The sequence below is a fragment of the Gossypium hirsutum genome, chromosome A13, assembly GCF_007990345.1.
Source record: "Gossypium hirsutum isolate 1008001.06 chromosome A13, Gossypium_hirsutum_v2.1, whole genome shotgun sequence".
NCBI lineage: Eukaryota > Viridiplantae > Streptophyta > Magnoliopsida > Malvales > Malvaceae > Gossypium > Gossypium hirsutum.
This window is the reverse complement of record NC_053436.1, coordinates 45,891,124-45,899,871: the sequence shown is the minus strand read 5'-3', so window position 1 is coordinate 45,899,871 and position 8,748 is coordinate 45,891,124. Positions and strand designations below refer to the sequence as shown.

Sequence of the window (8,748 nt, the reverse complement as noted above, 5' to 3'; positions counted from 1 at the left end):
GAAAATAAGAGAAAGCTTGAAAAGAATGAGATATTAAGAAAAATAAGAGCTTCTATTTATATTACAAATGAGAGGGCTCCATAACTCAGAATTCACCCAACAAAAATACTCAGAAAAAAAAAATCTAATGTCAACTAAAGCCTGCAATATCCACAATAAAATAGGTGAGATTTGACATTGCCAGTTTGGCACCCAATTGCGTACGAACCTAGCTAAAAGGGTAGGAAAAATTTTGATCTTATTGTAGTTTTAGTCCCTCTACTATTTTAAAACATGAAGTATAATCTTCGTATTTCAATTTGATATAATTTGGTCGTTTACTTTCATATCATATTAACAAAAGTAAAGAGGGCAAATTAAGGTAGAATTATGGCTATATGAGACGGTTTGCAAGTTGCGTGGGATGCAGGTTTTAAGAAAGGAGGCAGTAGAGAGTGATAACAGCATTGCACTCAATAGATCTTTTTTCGGCGATAGGAGCTTGGTTCTTGTGCAGCACATCACAAGCATTTGTAACAGACTACAGTATTATTTTTACTCCCATCCTTAGAGAAGCGAGCTTGGCCGCAAATTTTTTGATAAAATTAGGTACTAGGCATATTTCAGCAGATGATCTATTAGGAGTTAGACACTTGAGAAATAATGTATTGTAATTTCCTTACTGTTTAGTTTGAAGTCTTTCCTTTTTTTACCCAAAAAATAATCAAGGAGTTAGTCTGAAATTACAACATAGTAGAAGGATTAAATATAAGATTAAGGAAAATATTTTCCGCTTCACCAAATTTGAATGAAGTGGGGCAATCAATGCGTTTGTGACAGACTTTTTTTTTTTTTAAAGTTAGAAGAAATTATATTAACTCCAAATGTATACAAACCATCACGAAGAGGACAAAAACTAAACGCAATTAGTCTTTACCGGGTCTTCGTATTCATATGGAAAATAGGAATAAGATTAGTAGGAAGAGTATTTTACTCGGTGTTTTTAGGTTAAAGGGTACGAAATTAGAGGAAAAATTAAATTGTAATTTTTATAATAGAAAAATTGTAATTTTATAATTTTAAAAGCTTATATTTATATAATTTTTAAAGAATTAAATTAAAATTTTATATTTTAGGGGGCTAAAGTATAATTTTACTTTTACTAATTTAAAATTTTAAAAATTTTAAAGAGCCTAAATGAAAAATTTTCCATTTAGGGGGGTCGAGCCCCTGCCAACCCCCTAATTTTTCCCTTGACAATAAGATTACTTTTTCAAATGAATGAGTTGCTTTATTACCTCCCCTACATTTCCAAAGAAATGACATGTGTTGAAAAGAGCCTCTGAACAATCTTGATTCAACCCAAATTCAAAAACATCTTGAAAAAGGCCTACAAACAGGGGCAAAACTAGAGGACAGGCAGGGGCCCCGGTCCCCCTAAAATAGAAAATTGTCTATTTAGGCCCTTTAAAATTTTTAAAATTTTAAATAAGTAAAGGTAAAATTATACTTTGGCCCCCTAAAAATATAAAAATTTAATTTAATCCTTTAAAAATTATAAATATATAGCTATTAAAATGCTGAAATTGTATTTTTGCTATCGTAAAAATTACAATTTAATTTCGGTCCCCCCTAAAAAATTTTTATGGTTTCGCCCTTGTTTGTGAAAACCACCATTTGGAGCACCATTCAAGTTTTCGTGGAAGCCTCGGTTCAACAAGAACAATAGGAGAAGGAGGAGCGGAGCTAACTAGTCAAGCCTCGGAGAAAAACTAGATTTGATTCTTGTTCCTTATCCTTTTAATTTTATTTTTGTTGTTATGAACATGCCTATGAATATTTGTGATGTTGATATGTTTAATTTAATTAATATGACTTAAATTTAATTCGTGTTACGTTGATTGTATTTCGTCTACTTGAGTTATTAAAATTGTGTTTTAGTTGTTATAAGCCTCGGTAAGATGTTTGATTAAGTAAAACTATGACTAAGTTATTCTTACATTACAATTGTAAGGTAACTAATGAATTAATTATTTAAACGTATTGAAATTGTAATTAATTGACAACTTAATCAGTGCATGTTTAATCATCTAAGGTAGCTGAGGGTTAAATTAGCAACGGTATCTAACGATACATTAACCTTGGATAACTTGCGAGATTATTGTGATTAAACTGTTTCAAGGTAGAAATACATTGTTACTTCACGTAATCTTTTATGTGCTTATGAGATTGAATTAATTGTTTGAATTGGCATAGAGATATGTGCAAGAGATTATTTTAATTTTATAAATATGTATGCGCATTAACACATTTGCTTATTAAAATTTGCTTAATCAGTTGAATTGACATAGAGATATAGTCAAGAGATAAATGGATTTTGGTAGGTAAGTACGTTCATAAGTTAGCAAATTACCGAGTTGTCGTGAATTTATTTGTAACAACATAAATATGAGTTTAATAATTCTAAGGTAAGAAATGTAATTAATCCAGCACAATTATGTCATCTTGATTAAAATAATCTTTTGAAATCCTGCATTGGAACTTTTATTTTATTTTAATTTATTTTACTTAGTTAAAATCCTAGTTTTTAATCACCTCCTCAAATCAAAATATTTTTCTTCACCAAAGTGCTTTTAAAATTGCATTCATAAATAATTCTTTTCACAGTCCCTGTGGGTACGATAACTCGACATATACTTGTCACTTTATTACTTGTTGCGATTGTGTATACTTGCACATTTTCATCGTTCCAACAGCTCAATCACTCGGGCCTGTGAAGAAGCACACGGGCGTGCGGGATAGCCACTCTGCCATGTCTTGAGCCACACGGTCTGGGCATTATCACACAGACTGGACATATAGTCGTTGACCCCTGTTTTAAAAATTTTCATTCTTGCCCCAAATCTACTGATTTGTTTCGAATTGGTCCCTGATTGTTCCTGTAACGCCCCGCACCTGAGACCGTTGCCGGAGTCGAACACGAGGTGTTAACGAACTTAATTCATTTATTTACACAGTTCATTTTAAAATTTCCAGACAAGCTAGCTAACTGCATCACTGTCACCTTAAAAATCATATCTCGAGTTCCAAAACTCGAAAACTGATTCCATAAATTTTTCCTGAAACTAGACTCATATATACATCTACATATATTTTTCTAGAATTTTTGGTCGGGCCAATTAGTACAGTTTATTAGTTAAAGTCTCCCCTGTTTCAGGTTCGACTACTCTGACCTTCATGCATTACGACTTAGATATCTCCCTGTACAGGGCTTCAATACATATGCCGTTTGTTTCTAATGAAAATAGACTCAAAAAGGAATCTGTACATATAAAGCATGACTTCTAATTATTTCTGGTTAATTTATGGTAAATTTCCAAAGTCATAACAGGGGATCCAGTAACCGTTCTGGCCCTGTTTCACAAAAACTTAAACATCTCATAAAATACGGCTCATATGGTCGTTTCGCTTCTTCCATATGAAAATAGACTCATCAAGTTTCTATTACATAATTTATTTATTATTTAATTACATTCCTACTATTTTTAGTGAATTTTCAAATTCACATCATTGCTGCTGTCAGCATCTATTTTAAGGGAAATTTCACCTATTCCATAGTTTCCATGATTCAACTAGCCATTGGACATACATAGCACCAAATATGATTGTGATTAACAATTGCAATGGCTAATCATTGCCAAGCATTTCCACACCTCTCAATAACCATATATATACAAAATGATTTTAATACTATGCTCAAAACATTTAAGCCATTTTCGCATGGCTATCCGAATATATACACATCACCAAAGGTACTTGATTAACAACAAAGGTTAGTCCTATACATGCCATTATCAACGTTTAACTAAAAGAGTACCAAAAGGGCTTAGATAGTGTGGACGACTTCGACTTCGACAATCCCGAGTCCGATAGCTGACGAACAAAATCTATAAAACAGAGAATTAAAGAAACGGAATAAGCATTTAATGCTTAGTAAGTTTTGAGTAATGAAATTATTTACGACTAAAGTATAGCGTTCATATGACTAAATGAATAATTTCATATATGCACATTCTCAAAATCATAATTACTTCACGCTTCAACCAATATATTCATACACAGGGTATCAAACCTAACTAGAGGCCGGAAGCTCGTTAATCAATTGAGCGAGTACTATTTGAAAGGAGTCAACCTTTCCGATGCATATACGAAACATACCTTATCGTTTGTATTTTATGAGCGTATTAATTGAAATTATTACAGCAAGATCGCTCGCTTCCAAACCCAAGTATCTTCGGGATTTAGCCGGATATAGCAACTCGCACAAATGCCTTCGGGTCTTAGCCCGGATATAGTCACTAGCATAAATGCCTTCGGGACTTAGCCCGAATATAGTCACTAGCACAAATGCCTTCGGGACTTAGCCCGGGTATAGTAACTACTCGCACAAATGCCTTCGGGACTTAGCCCGGATATAGTAACTTGCACAAATGCCTTCGGGACTTAGCCCGGATATCATCCGAATAATCAAGCACATATACCAATAAATCATGACACATCCATATTTCATTATCATAACTAGAATTCAAACACAAGACGCTTATCAACCATTACCATTTTCGGCTCAATAGCCACATACAAAGAGCATGATTTTGATTTGCTTTATAAAATGATCTCTATACACATTCGGCTACCCGTCATAGGTATAAACTAATCACCTCAATATACAATTCAAGTAGAATCATTATATCACTGTTTATTTGTTATGCTTATATGTCATGACTTAATCAAATCATAAACTAAGTTTCATTACTCGAAAACTTACCTCGGATGTTGTCGAACGATTTCGACGGCTATTCGATCACTTTTTCCTTTCCCTTATCCAACTTTGATCCTCTAGGCTCTTGAGCTAAATCAAACAATTTACTTCCCAAATCAAACATAGTCATACGACATCCATATACATTTTATACTAGCCGAAATGTACCATCAAGATATACTTTACTCAAATAATTTACCTTGGCCGAACATGTACAATGTTTTGTAGCTTAATAAATTTAACATACACTATGTATTTATAATATTTGTGCAGCCAATTATCCATGGTCATACACACACACAATCAAAAATAAATACCAAAATTTTCATATCCTTTATGCCCTAAGCCGAATACACTTGTCATGTTCACCTACATTTTTCAAGTACAACATTCTCATATTCGGCATTAGTATCAAGCATAATAGCCAATTCTTCCCACCTTGAATTTATGCATCTATTTAATCATAGTTTGTTCAAGCACTCATACAACAAGATACATCCAATTTAACAAGAAACAAAAAACCTTATTTCTCCATAGCTACTATGGCCGAAAGTTCTAGGCATCTCAATACCGAAATTTTTAACATGGGTTGCCTAAAGAACTTGGTGATGAGTTCAAATTAATCTAACATTTCAAGCAACTTAACACATCCATATAACTAAAAATTCTAAGTTTAAACACAATACAACATTTTAGCACCATGGCCGAATACTTCATGAAGTTGTCAAGACCCATCCTTTTCAAATTCTCACACACACTCACATCCAATCCTTTTTATTAAGCACTCAAACTCAATCATCTTCATGCCTCATCACCACAACATCAAACACCAACCAAGAAGACAACACCCATGGCCGAGTATCATCTCCATCAAATAGCAAAAAGAATTTAAACCATGGGCTAGGTAGAATTCAAACTAACATCTAAAAATATGCATGAACTTCATGGAATAACATCAAACATACCTCTTCCTAAACATCAACCAGCCGAACATGAAGCAAGAGAATCCTCTTCTTCTTCCTTCCTCAAGTCACGGCAATGGGGGAGCATGGATGAGACAACTTTGTTTTCATCACCCCTCCCTTTTCATTACTTTATTACTAACCTTTTATTTTATTATTTCTAACATAAAACATTAACACAAAATGTTTATAATATGCTTTAACCCATAGCATGGCCGGCCACCATCTAGATTTTGGTCAATTTGACATCCAAACCCATCATTTTTATAACATGCATTAATAGGTCCTTATAGATTAACCTATCACCTTTTAAAAGTGTCACACATAAGTCCTATTAATTAAATTCACATGCAATCGACTAAATCGAAGCTTAAAACTTTCACACATTCATATTCACATATTTTAGACAATAAATATCATATTCAAATACTTCGGTGACTCGATTTAGCGGTCCCGAAACCACTTTCTAACTAGGGTCAATTTAGGGCTGTCACAGTTCCTAAACTATTTTAAGGCCTTGTAGGCTTGATTTACGGATTACTAATAGATGTGGTACTCGAATCTGAATTATTTATGAATTTATTAATTAATTTGGTAAACTTGATGGTATTTGTTATAGATTGTTCTTAATTGAATGATAATACTCCATAACCCTAATCCAATGATAGATATAAGTTATTGGTGTTATAGCAGGAATATTGATGTAGTGGAAAAGTGGTTTATCTCCTCCATTCATAGACAGTGCATTGTTTGTAGATTCATTATGGTTATGTCTATCCACTAACAGTTGATACTTATCGTCCTCTTGAATAGCTTTTACCGTAGCTGTTTTATGGATCATATGTAAATCGTTTAGTTGGCCACTGACAAGAGTTTAATGCCATGGTCTCTATAATCTCGTACGCATCCTTGTACGTTCTAATCATAAGAGCTCCTCCTGCTACTTTGTCCAATCTTGATCTTGCATTTGTATCCAACCTGTTATAAAATACTTGCAATCACATCCACTCAGGAAATTCATGGTGTGGGTATTTCTGAATCAATGTTTTAAAATATTCCTATGCCTCAAGGAAACTTTCTCATTCCATTTGTCTAAAAACAATAATCTCCTTTCTTAATTGAATCGCTTTGTTGATAGGGATAAACTTCTATAAGAAGTTTCCAATGAGTTCATCCCATGTTGTGATGGATCCTAGTGGTTGTGAGTCTAACCAAGAAAATGTGTTATCTATCAAAGAAAAAGGGAACAATCGATGACGAATAGCGTCATCAGTGACCCCATTATACTTAAAAGTATCACAAAGTTGGAGAAACCATTTTAAATGTTGATTCGAATACTTTGTCATTGTGCCCCAAAATTGCAAATCATTCTGGATCATCTAAATCATCACTAGCCCAATCTCAAAATTATCCGTTGTAATAGCTGGCCTTGTTATACTTTCTTGAACCATATTTAGACTTGGTAGTGCGTAGTCTCTTAAGGTTCTCTCGTTACGAGCCATGTGCATGTTTTTGGGTAGCTGTGGTGTTGGTGGATTTCCTAAGGCATTATCGTCAACGTTGCCAAACAGTGAATTTTCACGTGGTACGTTACCTACAGCAGGTGGTGGTGGATCTTACGTCTATTGCTGCTGCTATTGTTGTTAGCAATTTCTTCAAATTATACTCTCTTGATTTGTGGCTGCTACAATATGTGTGCCCTTATTACTAGTCATACACTAAACCCAGAAAGAGAAGATTAGTAACAATAAAAAATAAAAAATCATATCTATAATTTAAAATTTTCTTAATTATTCCTTCTGAATGAAAAAATTAAAATCAAACTAGTGACATTGCCTCCCCATCAACAGCAACAACAACTTGACCGCCTTCGGACATACTAACATCTAGAGTGTGAATATTGTAGTAATATATATAAATGAGGTGGTATCCGCCAGTATATGGGTCCAGTTGTAATATAGTTACAATGAAGTAGGTGAGTACTCCAAGAATTGTACCCAAGGGAGGCAAGTACTAGATCAATTTTAACCTAAACACTAAAATATCTAATTAGTACTCTAATTCAGCTATAGTACGAGAGTGAAATAAAAAGAGGTTTTTTTAGGGTTTTTATAATAATAAAATAACATAAAGAACTAAAATTCAAGAGATTGAAGAATAGAAATAATCAAATCTGATTATGGGTGATTAGCTCATTTTGGTGATCCCCATTAACTATTGCTTTGGGTTTCTCGTCAATCAACTAGTCGCTATCCCAGCAGGATCTTCCAATCTTCCACTTGAGTAATGAGTCGGCAGTGACTACTTGTCTTTCGACCTCACTATCTAGATCGATTTGGGGTAAAGGTGTTCACGAATAAGCAGTACCAATTTTAGGTTAATTCCCACCTTAATGACTTCCCAGTGTTATTAGGCCTAGAGTTTGTTTTACATTTTTCCTTTTCCAAATAGTTGATCCGTTGATTATCCCTATAAAATAGTTAAAAGGTCATACCTTCACTCGCTAATCCCCTATAGAGGGATTAGTTCCTGATGATTTCCATAGACAATATAGAATCAATAAAAAAAGAAAACATGCTAAATAAATCGACAATATAAAGTTTACAAAAGAGACTGATTATATTAAGATTGATCGTGAATCCATAAGGTTTACAAAAGAGACTAATTGTATTAAGATTAATCGTGAATCCATAAGGTTTGATTGTCTCCATAATACATATCTCTCAAAATAGAACAAGAACAAAATGAAAATAAATTTAACCTAAGAAAAGAGAAAACTAAAATGAAATTGAAAGACTAATTCTATGCTAAGTGAATGGTGTCTTTCACATGTGACAGATGAACATATTTATAGATCTCAGGTGGTCGTCATCTTTAACCGTAGGTTTAGCTGACGTTCTCGAGCTTTAAGTTTGATTGTGAAAACCAAAACGTGCCTTTCTCGTGTTTAATTCCCATCCAAAGTCGATGTCCGACACACTAGGACCT

General features: G+C 33.6%; 1 non-coding gene across 1 annotated transcript; it reads left to right on the top strand.

The window, feature by feature from the left end:
* Nucleotides 1-6,774: 6,774 nt before the first annotated feature.
* On the top strand, nucleotides 6,775-6,880 carry LOC121213230 (small nucleolar RNA R71). Its single transcript, XR_005908608.1, has one exon. It is a non-coding gene; the product is annotated as a small nucleolar RNA R71 (small nucleolar RNA).
* The last annotated feature ends 1,868 nt before the right edge of the window (nucleotides 6,881-8,748 follow it).